Raw genomic sequence first — 15,611 nt, 5'->3', positions numbered from 1 at the left:
AACTAACTGCAATCATTATTTTCCCTTCATAGCTTTCAGGTTTTACCATCACTTGCTGTTTAATACCACAAAATAAGACACAGACCTGATTTTTCCTCCTGGATGGTTGCAAAAGGAAATATAGTCAAATAATTAAACAAAAAAAAAGTGATGAGATGCACTCAATTCAGTTATTCAAATTTTTATTTGTATTGTTTTATTAATTGAGATGGGTGACCAATGAATATAAGGTCAATATATTTAACCCAAGAAACTTACTGTAAATGTACTGTAGCTGCTCCTCTTCACTCTTGACCAGAATTTCAAAACTAAAACCTAATTATGTCACCAGGGACACTGTTGTTGGGTCAGGAGGAAGTCGATAAGATGAGGCATTCAACTGAGAGATTGACTATTTGGTCAAAGATCCTATAGCACTTTGAAGAGGTAGAGGAGATAACTCTACTGCCCTGGCCAAATTCCACTCTAGGTTTGTACAATCTAAAGGTTCCATTAATTCAACTGGTAAATCACTTTTCACTTCTATACCTGATCTGCTGTGTAGTGGAGTTATTGTTCCATAGTGGCAAAAATATTCAGTATGTAATTCACAATATCCACTTTAATATACTGTAATGTAATATACAGTACAGTACTGTATGTAAAGTCTGTTTGGGATCCTTTCAGAGGAAAGGTATTATATACATGAAAGGAGTGAATGAAACCTATCATAGCTATTTCAGCTAATATAATGAAAGAAAGTATTAAAATACATGTTTTTTATATTAATATTTATAATGTTTATGTTGTTCTATTTAGCTACTGTATATGCTGTATCACAAACATTAAACAAAAGTTAAACTAGAATGATAATAGCCTCCAGCAGGTGACAGTGTTGTCTAAAAAAGTACTCATAACAGTTTCAATAAAGTCTTTGTAATACTGAAATGACTGCATTGTATTAATATTAGGCTCTCATCGGCCCTGGCATTAAAAGCAATGTCGGCCATTATGGGCTTCACTGGTATCTGAGACCTCATAGAAAGAAACCTTTCCAATGATTCCAAAATAAAACATTATGATCTGTGTGGTGCATCTGTAACACTCTGAAACTCAGGGGGTTTAAATAAGTTAGATAAATAAATTAGATCCCAATCAAAAAGTGTATTCTATTCATATCTCCCACTGGACTTGACTTACCTTAAGCCTTAAATACAAACACACAAGTATACCATGCAATGGTTTCAAATGATTGAGATGTTTTTTAAGTTCCACTAAAATATAATTTTGTGGCAATGGTAGCAAATTTAATGCTTCTTCTACAAAATGATCAAATGGTTGACCTATTTACTTGTATTGTTTCCAGAATTGTGTTAATAACATAAAAAATGTGATAAACATCTTGCTGTATAAGAACAAAACATAAAAACTATTGCTACTGTAGTCATTTCTAATCCATGTTGGAAATATCATGTTAATTAATAAAATGTGCATTCATGGAGACACTGTATGTCAGAGAAACAACCTTAATAAATGTCCTTTTTTCCTTTGGAAAATGATGAAATAGTGAAATTAAATAAAAATAGCTTAAAGAATTAAATAAAGCCTGAGCAGAACAGAATGGATGAAAAAATAGGCATTACAAATTGTGGAGATGTACTGTAGAGAACAAATCTAAAAAAATATCTGCTTTACCACATCAATATGAAAATACGCTGGAGAAATTAGGACACATACTGTATTGTATCTCTGACTTGAAGAATAAAACATTAACTTCTCTAATAAAAGTATTTTCAGTTATTATTATATTTATTACAATAGTAGTGAACAAAACAAAATAAAATGACTTGGTATGGCAACTGCTTTATTATTTTAAAGCTTTAAAGACGTAACAATATTGTTCTACAGACAAGTGTCCTCTAACTTTAGTTGACTCTTAGGGCAGGGACATATTGATTTGTTGAACAATCTATAATATTATTTAATATACTGTATGCTCTAAACAAAGAATGTGTGATATTTCTGATAGTTCTGGTTCTCACATCTTGGCAGATGATTTTAACTGCATACCGAAGAGCAATCTTTAATTCATCCTAATATCTCATTTCTAATACTAATTGCGATTTAGAAGGTTTTTTTACTGTAAAAAGCAAATTTGTACTATTCTAATAAGATTAGAAGTTCAGAACATTGTGTATCAGCTGAAAAGAAAAAAAAGTTTCAAGTTTATTGTCAAATGTACTGTACCTGAGTACAATGAAATGGTTACTTGTGTGTTTCCTCACATGATGAATAACATAATAGATGACATGCTGTAATGATGATATAACAAATGACATCACAGGAACAGGAACATGATAGCAGCTATAGTATGATGTTAAGCAACATTCAGATAGCAGTGGTGTGAAAAATTCAAGTCGTGGCAGTATTTTGAGTTCAGTGATAAAATATTTAGGTGATAAAATATGACATTTCCAGCTACAAAACATTTTGTGAAAGAAAATCATACCCAAACTTTGAAGTATATTAGTATACAAAATCACAAAACAGATGGATAATAAATATTACAGTCATGTTGGATATGAGAACTACACAATGTATAATTAATTTGAATAAATGAATTAGACTTTTCTGGTCTTTAGCTTTTGCTACAGTATGAAATTATTTCTAAAAATGCCACTTCTACATGTTAGAAGTGTTAACCAAGAAACAGGCAGTAATTTTCTTAGATCTAATTACTGTATGTTGCTTATGGAGAGGAAAAATGTTAATTTAAATTTTTACTTTATTTCTAATGGTACATTTTAATGAAAATATCCAAATTGTTCCTTTAAATGTATTTAAATGTAAAGTTGTAGAGTATGGATGTACTGTAAATTCACTGAGATAAAAATATTTTTTTTTATTTTAAAACGATGGAGGGACACATTCTAATCAATAGTAATGAAGGCTGAGATACAGTATGTTTGTGATTATTCAATATAATTAGTAAATAAATGTAAAAAATTTAATTTAAAGAGTCCTTAAAAATGTTTTCTTCATGAATAAAGGTCTACAGTACATGTGTTTTTGACTGATTTATTCATTTTGACTGGATCATTTCTAAAACTTTTTCCCCTTTTAGACACCAATGCCTTTTGAAATATTGAGACTAAGCATGGTGCTAAATATAATACAAGTGGATATTTTGTATATAAAAGTGTATTTATGAGAATGTATCAATCTATGCATTAGATCTATAGTTAAATGAACTATTACTGAAATCTTAACATAATAGGTAATATTAACTAAGAAAACAATTTAATAATGTGAAACCTGTAACCTTTATTTGCAGCATGTACTGTATGAGTAGAACATGATGTGATAAACATAATAATATGAACCATCTAGTGCCAAATATTTTTTTAAAAAATTTCTGCTATTGAGCAAATTAAATTACACAGTAGATACATGATTTTGATAAGAACTGAAGTGAAATTAAAAACACTTTCCTTCATTTATAAAAAATTAAACACTTTATAAGTTTTGACTACAAGAAAACATGCCATTTATTGTCTGTTATGAGATAATTTCTTTTTTAATCACAGCAGACTAAGTGAACAGCTGATCACTGTCAGGAAATCTGAAACAGCTGATCAGAGAGACTTTTGTTACATACTTTAATTAGGCATTACTGTTGTAAAGGTGTAACAGTTTGTGTTCATTTCAGTTCAAAGAGCAATTTAAAAATCCATCTGTCTCATTAAACATTTTCATTAAAAAAACATTTCCATCAGCAAAGCTCAATTAAACCTTGATTCATTGGAGAAAATTACATTTTCCTATCTTATGTGACTAAGGTTTGCTAAAAGTTTCTGAGGAAGTCCATGTTGTACTAAAAAGGATTTGGGCATACAGCATGTAAGTCTTTCAAATGTTTTAACAGCTCTGTTAACTAACTGGCCTTTCCAAGCACCAGTGACAGCATTTGCTGTAGTTCTAGACAATTGTAGCTGTTTACATATACAGTATATGTCAGGTAAAAGTTTTTAATTTGTATTGACTATTGATCATCAGGACCTCCAGTATTAATTTTATAGCTGTGTAATTACCTGTATACCTGTACATAGAATAATATTCGAACAAGATAATACCATGTGTTCTACCTCATGATTCCAGGTGACTATAAGTACTGGGATATATTGTCTTTGAGTACATTTCTAAACATAAAAGTTGGTAGTTGTTTAACCATTTGAAGAAATAACCTAACTTTTTCAATTCAGTTCAGTTTTTCTTCAGCATGTTGAATAGAAGCTCAGTTGGATTTAAATATGGAGACTGACTGGGCCACTTTTTTTTTCTCCTGATAAACTCCTTTTCTGGCTTCTTGTTTTAAATCACTGTCATGCTGGATGGAGAAGTGCTGCATAATAAGTATGGGAGCATTTTCTTTTACTGTACATTAACACACTAAATATTTAAAATCCAGAATTCATTCTGCTGCTGTCATCATTAGTTCAATACATGATCAAAAAAACACCTTAACAGCATGAAAAGTTGTAATCAGGTGACTGAATACACTTGGTGATGTGAAGTTATGTACAGTATAAGTAGAATGTTGGAAATAAGTGTACTCAAAGACTTGAATTCTAAAGTGTACATTTCAAAACCAAACTTTTTGGTGCAGTTACTGAATGAATGACATTGACTAACTGTTCCATCAAGAGTTGAGAAAAGAAATGACACTGAGAATTAGTCACTGCTACTGTATTCACACCTTGCCACCTGAACATCTGACAGTTAACACCTCTAGAGTAACAAAAATCAGTGCAGACATTTTTTAATCAATGTAACATATTCAATGTGAATGACAACCCTGTCTCCCTAGGAAGATCTATCCTTATGTCACAGGACTGGAAGTGCTACTACTACAGTAAGTAGGAATGAAGTAGATCTGAAGCAGAAAGCTGATACTTAAAGGCAAGAACTAAGGTTTAACTCAGTAGCTATTTACAATTAAATGTACAGTAACATACAACAAAACAATGACATAAATTGAAATGTGTTTTGCACTGATACAAAAAAAACACTTTTTTTCAGAGCCTTAGCAATGCATGGAATAAATTGCAAAGTTGTGATGAGAAAGTAGAGATGTTTCAGTCTTTAAAAAAATCAACAGTGACAGAATCACACACACAGGAAAACAAGTGCTGATGAGTTTAATGGCACGTTCTAATGATTTTCTTTTATACTGTATATATTTTTTTCTTCAGCCCTGTTGCTGCAAAGACCTCAAACTAATAAGTATTCTTAGCATCTTTTAATAATCTAGTTATTTTCCAGAGCTAGAGAAAAACTGGTGTCATCTACTGTATATAATGAAGCAATCTTATTCAATATAAAAATAAAGCGATCAGGTGGAATGAAAAGTAGCTTTTCCTGCAGCTCTACATCAGGGTTGTTGTCACCTGCTGATGTTGTTCTAAATTCATCCCTGTCAGCTGTTTGTTTTGCTTAATTCACTGTTTGTTTAATTCAATGCCTCTTTTTTACGTGTGTGTGTCTTTTAGGTACAAAGCAGGGCCTCATTACCTGAAATGCATTCACTGACATCAGCTTTTATCTACAGTATTAATAATAATGCTATAAAAATGCTGATTATAATGATCCATAATCAGCATTTTTTTAGAAAGCCAACTCAAAACTCTCAGAAAACCAATGCAAAAATATTGTGACAAAAAATAATATCTTAAATGACAAATCTGCTTCGATTTTTCAACAAGCCCACACAGCTTCCGCTTGTATATTGAAGCAACCTACCTTGGCTTAGCATACCAATATCTTGAAATTGGTTTATATGTTTGTGACAAATCTGGACAGTCTGCTCTAATGTGTGAAAGACTCTGGGCTGAAGTATTGTTGATAAAACATGTTTTTGTTTAATAAAAGATAAATAAAATCTTAAACTTTGTGCTGCAGGGCTCATCAAGGTAATATTACGGAAAGGGTAGATGCAGAAAGAGCATACAGTAATTCAGGTGGGTAGCTGCGTCAGCATGAGTAGGCTGCAAAGGAACAAGTAATAGGCTTATTCCATGTTGAAAAGAAAAGAAAGAAAACACAACGTTTCGGATGTGGAGCCTTCTTCAGGTATGAGGACAGTATAAGAGTATATAGTGTACTAATTAATCTTGAAAACCAAACAGGGCATTAACATAGGGGAGTAGTGGAGTAGAAAACACAGGGGAGTAGTGGTTAAGGTTCTGGACTTATAAATGGAAGGTTCTGAGTTCAACTCCATGTTCTAGATACTTCACTTGAATTGCTCAAGTAAAATACTCAACTGTATAATTGTATAAAAATTTACATTGCTTTAGATTAAAGCAGAAAACAAATTAGTGAAAGTAAGCATGAATGACAATAATGTCACATTAACGTTAAGCCACATTACCATAAGAAAGGAGGTTAAAAACTGTACCAAGAGGGTACTTGTTTGAATAAGTTCAATATGTCATGATTCCTTTATTTGACGTTAGGAATACCCCTATGGCATTGACATTTCAAAAGATGAGACATTTCTCTCTGAGAAATCATATTCCAAGTGTAGGATAGATTTGGTTCAGCCTTGATTTCTGCATGTTTTCTCAGGCTTTTGGTACTTTATGAGTGCAGTATCTTGTGAACATCACAACTACTGATTCACATCCACATTTTCCTGCATTCCCTCATTGTCTAGAATCATGAAACATAGGACCAACAGAGAACACTTATTGGAAGACAAATACAGGAAAAATATTGCATGCAGGTTCTTCATGATTTATTATATCATGACACATCTGAAATAATTGGAACTATTGTCACAATTACCACATGGAGATTTTGTATAATGTAGTGTATAATATACTATAGTATACTCCAAAATGGAAGAACACCAAAACATTTGAAATGATAGTTTTAAGATACTTTACATGTCAGGCAAGAGTGATAGAGTTGTGGCTGGTGGAGAGGTGAGGAGAACAGAGGACAGAAATTGCAAGTGAACCAACACTTCACATTTTAAAGATGACCAATGTCCATTAAAAGTAGCACAGAAATGTGAAATATATATAATACTTAAGAGAATATACAAGTAACAATTTGGCTGTCAGATTAAAAAAAAATCAAGTTATTCCACCTATACTGTTTGAAATCTTTGCATTTTAAACTTTTACCTCATTCAGCTAATACAGTCAGCCTGTATATACAGTACATTAGATACAGCATAATCATAATGGGATTGTTATATGGGATGGCATAGCAGCAGAGTAGTTAGCTTTGCTACCTCCCAGAGCTGGAGCCCTGTGTTGAATGCTGGACCTGGAGTGTTATCTGCAGGGAGTTTGGATGTTCTCCCTATGTTTGCACAGGTTCTTTCCATGTGCTCCCGTTTCTTCACACAATTCAAAAACATACTGGTAGGTTAATTTGCTTTTTAAAAAATTGGCCCTAGGTTTGAGTGTGTGCGTGTTTGTGCGTATTTGCATTTGTCTGCCCACCCTACAATGGACTGATGTCCTATCCAGGATGTACTGTATCCGGCCTTCCATCAGTTAGGTTTCGGCTCCACCATAACCCTGAATTGGAAGATGTGGTTAGAGAATGGATTAATAGAATATTGGATTAGGAGTTTATGAGACACATGCAAAATTTTGAACTCTGACCCTGCTAGACCCATTGTCTTATATTGGGAAACTTAGTGTAACATTTGGGTAATAAATACTTTAAAAGACTGTATTGCTTTAGTGAGATGTCTGGAAACTTTCATTCATCAGCTTCATGTTTACTCCATGACCAGCACCATTTTTGTCTATTTCAAAAGGGAAAACATCTACAGTAGAAATCATTCTTTGGCCCCTTACCATCAGTTGCTGTTGTTGGCAGCATGTCTGAATTGTTATTATTAGTGGTTGATGAGCTGCCACCAACAGTGGTCGATATGTTCTGCATGAATGATTTTGAAACAGCTGCCTACACTATCACTGTCATTTTTAGAAAACTTACATTTTCCCTACTAGCAACACACTGTCTCCCGTCATGCTCATCCAAAATTCCATCTTTCTTGCTCATTTGTCAGTATTTAACAGTATTTCAATACCTGAGAATTGCAGCAGGAGCTGCCATGATTTTAATTAGTGTGGCTGGTTAACGCGGCTGCTTAATTAGCAATAGAATCCAGGGGTATATTTCATTCTCACAACTTGCACATTCACTCACTTAGTTCCTGGGAGGAGACAGTATTTAAAAAGCCAGCAGTACATCTTAAAAAATTACAGCAAAATTATTATGCTTGAATATAAAAAAATGACCCTCCAATGTTCTTGTTGCTGCTTTTGCTAAAAGTGATACAACAACCACAATTTAAAATCACAATTTCGAACCAATCACATTCAAGATCATTCCCTTTTTTCACAGGTTACATTATCTTCATTAAAATCCCCATGCACTGAAGCATTTGTATTTGCTCCACAACACCCAGCTCTTCAACATCCAATACTAAAAGCACAGCATATACAGTACTGTTCAGTACTCTGCCTCTTAGAACCACAGACACTGGAGAATTCAACTCTAATGTCATGTTGCCCACTTGCAATATTTACCAAAATCCTCACTTTAACTTAAGGAAGCACTGGTGCATTGAACTCAGCTTAACCCTGAACACCCTGGTCTCCATCTTCATGCTAGAACTTATGTAACACTTACTGTCTTCATTAGCCGTCACTGATTTGCACCTCAATCTCTAAAACTTCCAGCTGATCACATTGGAAAGGGGACAAGACTCTAATAAAAACGTGTACCTCCCCCTCACCACCACCAACACAGCAGCAGTCAGTTTGTGGTTGTGGTAGTACTAGATTTAATCTTACTGTATGTCCTCTAGACCCCCACCTCTCACCGATAAAACAAGAAATGATACAGTTATTACCCATGTCAAACTCCATCAGGACCAAATGCCTCCTGTCAGTCTTGGTTTAGCTGGTTCACTCTTTTTCACCACAGCGCATTACAGCCTCAATGAGCCTGGCAAACAATCTACCAGCCACCTGTATGCATATTTTCTTAATTATCTTACACTCAATGAGTTTCACAGGCCTGTAAGCCGGCTCAACCCATTGCTACAAAATCTATCAGCAGTACAGTTTTTCATTCACCCTCTCATATCACCCTGGAGTCTAGACACAGACTGAAACCCTTTTCCTCCTGGTTGCTCTTATAACCCCAGAGGAGTTATCAGTTACATTCAGAACCTATCCCACCTCCTCCTTTCCCTCATGTGGAATTTCACTAATTACTTACTCAGAGCATCCATGTCTCATTCAACAGGTTCTTTCAACTAACAGTCAGACATCCTGATGCTGTGGAGCTTCTAAAGAAAGTACTGTAAATGTAATTGAAAAAGATGGGATTTTGTAAAATCTTTTTCTTTATCATTACTGGTATCTTCATCATTGTCAGATAAGGCTGTGTTATTTTCTAGGTAGTACAATTGAGCACTCTTGATATTAGAGTTTGGGTAGTGTCAAAAATTACTACAAAACACCACTTAGAATTTAATATGGTTTCAAGCATAAATGTTTTAAAAACATTGGATGTACATTTAAGTGTAGCTTCAGACCCTGTTAAGCCATAGTCTAGGACATGTTCAATTACAGTAAGGTATTATTTGTTTAGGATTAGTGATAATTGGAAGCTGTGAAACTACTGATGTGGGTTTTGCTTTTGTTTCATTTAGCAGAATATTGTTACCTTAAAACTCAAGAATACTCAACTCAAGAATAAAAGGGTGTGTGATTTGTGTATGAAAAATAATACAGTATATATGAATTCTGTGTTAAATAATCCTGATTCAGACAGATCAACTTTCTTTCTCATACGAACCATAGCTCTGGAAATAAAGTACAATGAAAAAGATTTTGCAAACTGGGGATGTTAAAATGTTTTTTTCTCCAAACTACCGCTTTAGAATTAATCTCTTTACACATATTATTGGAATTATTGGAAATGACATGATACTGTTTAAAACATCATATGTGGATGATGTGTTTCTTTTCACTTTTGAATATGCAGTGCATTAACACAATGACTTGGACATCACTTTGTAGAACAAAGATCTATTTTTGACTACAAGTTTTTTCAGGTCTCCAAAAAAGGTATCTGTTAAGATCAGTTATCAGATGAATTACAAGACACATTTTGAAAATAGCTGATTTGTAACTTAATGAGGCACATCCATTTAAGGATTTTTTTTTTTGTATAGCCACAACAAATATAGCATTTTATTCCCTGTTTTCTGTTTTTTCGAAAGCCAGAATAAATCTCCCAATATAAACTTATGACTAAAAATGGCAATTTGGGGGAATGACAAGTGGAATCCACATTTTTTTAGAGTAGGATCACGACCTAGTCCACTTAATAATGTTTTATACACCATCTGGGAGCTTTGAACATTCCCTCCAGTTTGATTTTTTTCATTATGTAGTTGAACATATAAAGCTTATAGCTTATAGACTTGAAGCATATTTTGAATCCTGGCAGAGCTGTTAGTTAGTCCATTAAAATAAATTCTCACTTTGATGTCTTGCTTAAAATATTTCATGAAAGACTGTAGGTGAGCTCCAGTAGGCACTAAAAGCTAGACTTCATAATATATCATTGGCATTCTTATGATGCTATATTATTGGCTTTTGACATTGTTACTAACATGTTCAAAAATTAGATATGCAAAATTATTTATTTGGATGTCTCTCTGATTACTTATAGTTTATGCTAAAATGAAAACTGTAACATTTTCATTACAAAGAATGTAACACAATGCTTTTGATATTGGCAATGTCAATACAAAGGTTGTCCGAACTATTTAAGTTTGCTATGACAAACAATAAAACATAACCCAGTGCAGGAAAATTGTATTCTTTTCTGTGGCTGGCAATTAAGATTTCAGTTTTCCTGAAGGCAATGGAATTTGGGATTTTTCATGGAGGATTACTTACTTTAGGGATTTTGCTTTGTGATTCTTTAAATAGTGGGGCTATGGTGGATCTTATATTTTCTCTTAGATCAGTCTGAATGTTCTGCTCTATGTGTTTGGACTCAAAGGACTGTACCCTCTTATAAGTGAGATGGAAAACCTTGTATATATGTACACTAATGTGCAAAAGTCTTTTCATTCAGTTATTCTTTCTGTATGCAGAAACGTTTTTAATGTGCTCTGTTTAATTTCAGCAAATTTAAATTAAGAGTTAATGTAATTTTAATAGATATGGGTTTTGCACTGCTTCAGCCATTCTTTCTTTAAAAGAACAATAGTATAAAAAACGTGAAATTACCCCAGATTGTTTCAACAAAGTGAAAAAAAGCCATGCAAAACAGGTATAGCAAACTCAAATATAAAGTCCACTGTTATACAGAATATGGTTTTGTCACTGGCTGAATTCAGAGCAGAAGCAAGGTATTGGATTAGAGATGTTCATCAAAAGTATTTAAAGCTTTGCAAGCACTTGTTTGAAATGCACTGGAACTGTATCGGTGGTTAAGCAAAAGGGGAATCTCCTCTCTGTCTTCTCTTCTTGGAGTTTTCAGTAAACCTCCTGCTAGATGGCACTGCTGTGTAACTATACACACTTTGTTATGTTATCACTCTGGGTTTATTCAAAAGCAAGTATGGTTTCATAGGCATCTGTCTGCCAAAAAACCTGGCATGTTTTCCAGACTTTGCAATAATTTTTCATTTTTAATCCTTGTCTAGATTTAGCTATGTGCTGAAAGGAACTGTAGTATTTATATTCCTAAAGTCTTACATTTGAAATTATATTCCTTAACTCCAATTAATGTTAAGATTTTGGGATTGTGGTTCTTGGGGGAAATAATTGTTATGATTATGAAAGTTTATAAAGTGAAATCAACCAGAGAAGTCCAGCCAAGGTCTTTGGAGAATCCTGTGTGCACACTAATTCAAGAATGGATCTAATTCACACTGTAAATTCAGCCTGATGAAAAATCAAGCAGCAACTTTGTTTCTTCTAGAGGTCTCAGCTCTGAACTGAATTTGCCCACCCTTGCTTATACTGTAGTTCTGAGATGTGACAAAATCAGCCGGTATAAAAATGCAGTAGTAAAAGACTTTTCACAATTACTGTATGACAACTCAAATTTATTAAAGTATTGGGTACTTCTTTTATTTGTTAAGGTTAATAAACAATAATACATGTTTTAAGTCTGCTCTGAACAGAAATGAATAAGTACATAAAACATTTTCTAAAACATCACAATGAAAATATTGCTTATTTATTGGGAATGTACTAGTATTAAGAGATTAAGATATTCTGAAACTTTTTTTTCCAATATTATGAAAATACATTTACAGTGTAGAATTTATTTATTGAGTAATTATACAGTACATTCCAATTTACAATCAGAACTACAGTTCCTAGAGTTTTAGTTTTTATTTATATATTTATTCTTGTGTGTAGCTACAGAAATCACAGTTCATCTCTCAGGAGAGTTTATGCAATTTATAAACTAAATGCATGCTTAGTTAACAATAAATAATGTTGACACTATGGTGTGTGATTAAACAACTTTCTCACATCTACTGTAGGACTTAAAATAGCCATTCACAACATGAACAGATGAGAAACATCGATTTGTCAACCCCAATGAAAACAAATCTTCAAGGAAGGAATTAAATTGTGCAAAAGATCTTGGTGGATACTTTTATTATATTAGTAGTCATTATCTCTCCCCAATGTCATTTGACTTTACTGTGGGACTGTGGTCTGCTGTCCCAAGGAAAAACATACTTTTTTGGCAAAAGTAATTATTTTAGGTATGAATTGAATTGTTTTTACTTGTCTGCAGTTAACTTATGGATCAGACAATGTTTTCCATCACATAATTGTACCAAAACTGAGATAATGTTAATTGACTCTCCTTTGCAACTAACTGAATTGTGATTTGGGGAGTTATACAGTATATTGACTAACAGAATAGAGTTATAATAAAATAAATAAAAATAATAGGTTTTTGATTCTTAAACACATTTGGCCTAATAAGATTTAAAACAGAAATATGACACTGTATTCATGATATAGTAAATGAGAAATAAAGCTTCAGCACATACAGTATTTCAGATACAATTTTCGCAGTTGGTAACTTTGGACATTGTTACTGTGATATTTGATGGAATATAAATTAAATATATTTCCAAGATTAGGAACTAGGTGCAGTTTGAATAATATTTTCTTTAGATTTTGTTACGGTAATATTTTACTGTTTGTTGCTTTAAAGACTGACTTTGGTCAGCTGCAGTATATTCAGTCTTTAAACTAGGAACTTGTATTAAACCTTTCCTGGTTTCTCTGCACTAGTTACCTGCTAAGAACTCAGTTCTTAGCTAAGAAGTCTTACTATTAATTTCTACAGCCATAGTATCACTCCCAGTTAAATCATTGAGTTGTTATATGACCACATTTAAGAATGTAATTTCCATTCCACAGTCTGTAGGGTAAAGCTTCATCCAGCTGAATCCATTAATAATTTAAAAACACATTATATTAGCACAATAGAGTCAAGAAGTGGTTCTTTTACCACTGTTTTTATTTTAAAACATGTAATGCTTCTTTTTACAATGTTTTCTTTCTTCTGTTCTTTCTTTCTTTCTTTGAATTCAAAAGAACAGAAAGAAAAACAGTACAGACACTAATTTGATGATGAGGCTTCTGGGTACTTATTGCCCACTGAGAATTTACTGTTGTTGTTCCTGAATATGTTCTCAGCATATTTGTATTCATAAATATTAATTCTGTTATGAAATCTGATATTTATACATTCAGTATATATTATATATAATATCAGCTTTTAATAAGACAAGAGTGTATATTCTAATTTGTACTTGATAGTGTTTATGCTACTAAAATAGCAGAAAATGTCATTTCTTACCATTTGTTTGGCTTTCTTCATGTGTCCAACAATTTTATTAAGAAATAATCGTTTTTACACAGCTACACTAATTTTATTTGTTACGACCCCAAGTGTCTAGGGGTAAAGGGGTGTAACATTTAGGATAATTTTTGAAAGCAGGTGGGTTCTGGTGAGGGACTAGGAAGCTTGATAACAAGGGTCGGTGCAAAAGTGATGATTTTAAGTTGAATAAGTGACTGGTATGAAATAAGACACAACAACACACAGGGTAAGGGAACTAGAGTGGTGCCAAAGAGAAGAAAATAAGAAATAAAATGGAGCTGGCTAGGAAAGTGAGGGAAAGCTAACCTGACTACAAATGAAAACCCAAAACACACGGTCTTCGGCGTCTTCACCCTAGCTAACCTCCACTGACTACCCAACACCATACTAGACAAATTGCACTCACCCGTACTAAACTAGTGCGACTAATACAAGAATCAACTATGTGTGTGCAAAACGTACCCAACAACCTGAACTAACTCTATACACAAAAGTTCACACAAATACACAAGTGAACTATGAATACAAACTAGAGTAGACAAATAACAGGGTACAAAAGAACACAGAGGTGGCAAGGTTATGGCAAAATAAGGATAACACAAACAAACGAAAGTACAAAGAGAAGAACAGAAACCAACAAAACAACAAATCTAAACTATACGAAAACAGACACACACAAAGCAAAACAACAAACCTGAAGTGAAAACCAAAAGCGAAGCCGAGTGGGACCGAACTCAAACAAAAGGCCCCTTCCTTCCTCTTGAAAGCCTCCATGTTTTATACTGAATGAGTTGTGATTGATCGAGAAGCTAATTGAAGATGATGTCACATGGAAACAGTGGTATAATGATGGACCAATGGGGGAGGGAGAACAATCAAAGTCAGCAGTGTGGAACATAACAAAAACACACATAGACCACAGACTGGGACATAACATTATTGCATAATAGATTAAAGGAAACTGAATAAATATGAGCTGGCATCTACTCAGAGAATAGAAAAGCCTCTAGTGATTTTACAGATTTATCTTTTTTTTTCTTTTAGATAAGCTCAAAATCAGAGATCATGTAGTCCATAAACATAACATTTACCAAGTAAATCAGGTAAATCAGGGTAATTCATAAGTGACAAAAACTGTAATTCAGCATTAGGATCAGAATTATCTTTATCTATTTTTTTCTGGACCATACATTTGAAAAATACATCAAAATCTTCTTTAAAACAACTGAACTGACTGAACTGAAATGTTGGCAGATGTCATTAGCCCCCAGACCTGCTTCAGATTTTCTTCTGGAAAAATTTTATATCACTCTAGGCCATTACATTTTTGTGGATACGTGGCTTGTACCACTACTACTGTTCCAATAGTGTTTGGCAAATTAACTCCAATCTTGATGTCAAGGAGTGTGGAGAATTTTCATGCCTATTACTTGGGATCTTTTGTATTTGTGTCTCACATTTGCAAATGTGAATGCACTGCTTTTATGTTTGAATGAATTCATCTTAGGATTTTAACAGATATTTGCATAATATGTCAGCAAAGCAGTGTTGATGAGTCCCTTGCTTGCACTTTCTGTGTCACCCGACGAAGAACAGATATAGCAGGCATGGGGGGGGGGGGGGGGGACAACACACATTTCCAGCATACCTCTTCA

The sequence above is a fragment of the Lepisosteus platostomus genome, chromosome 11 (assembly GCF_059453375.1).
Source record: "Lepisosteus platostomus isolate fLepPlt1 chromosome 11, fLepPlt1.hap1, whole genome shotgun sequence".
NCBI lineage: Eukaryota > Metazoa > Chordata > Actinopteri > Semionotiformes > Lepisosteidae > Lepisosteus > Lepisosteus platostomus.
Note: the sequence above shows the minus strand (reverse complement) of the source record.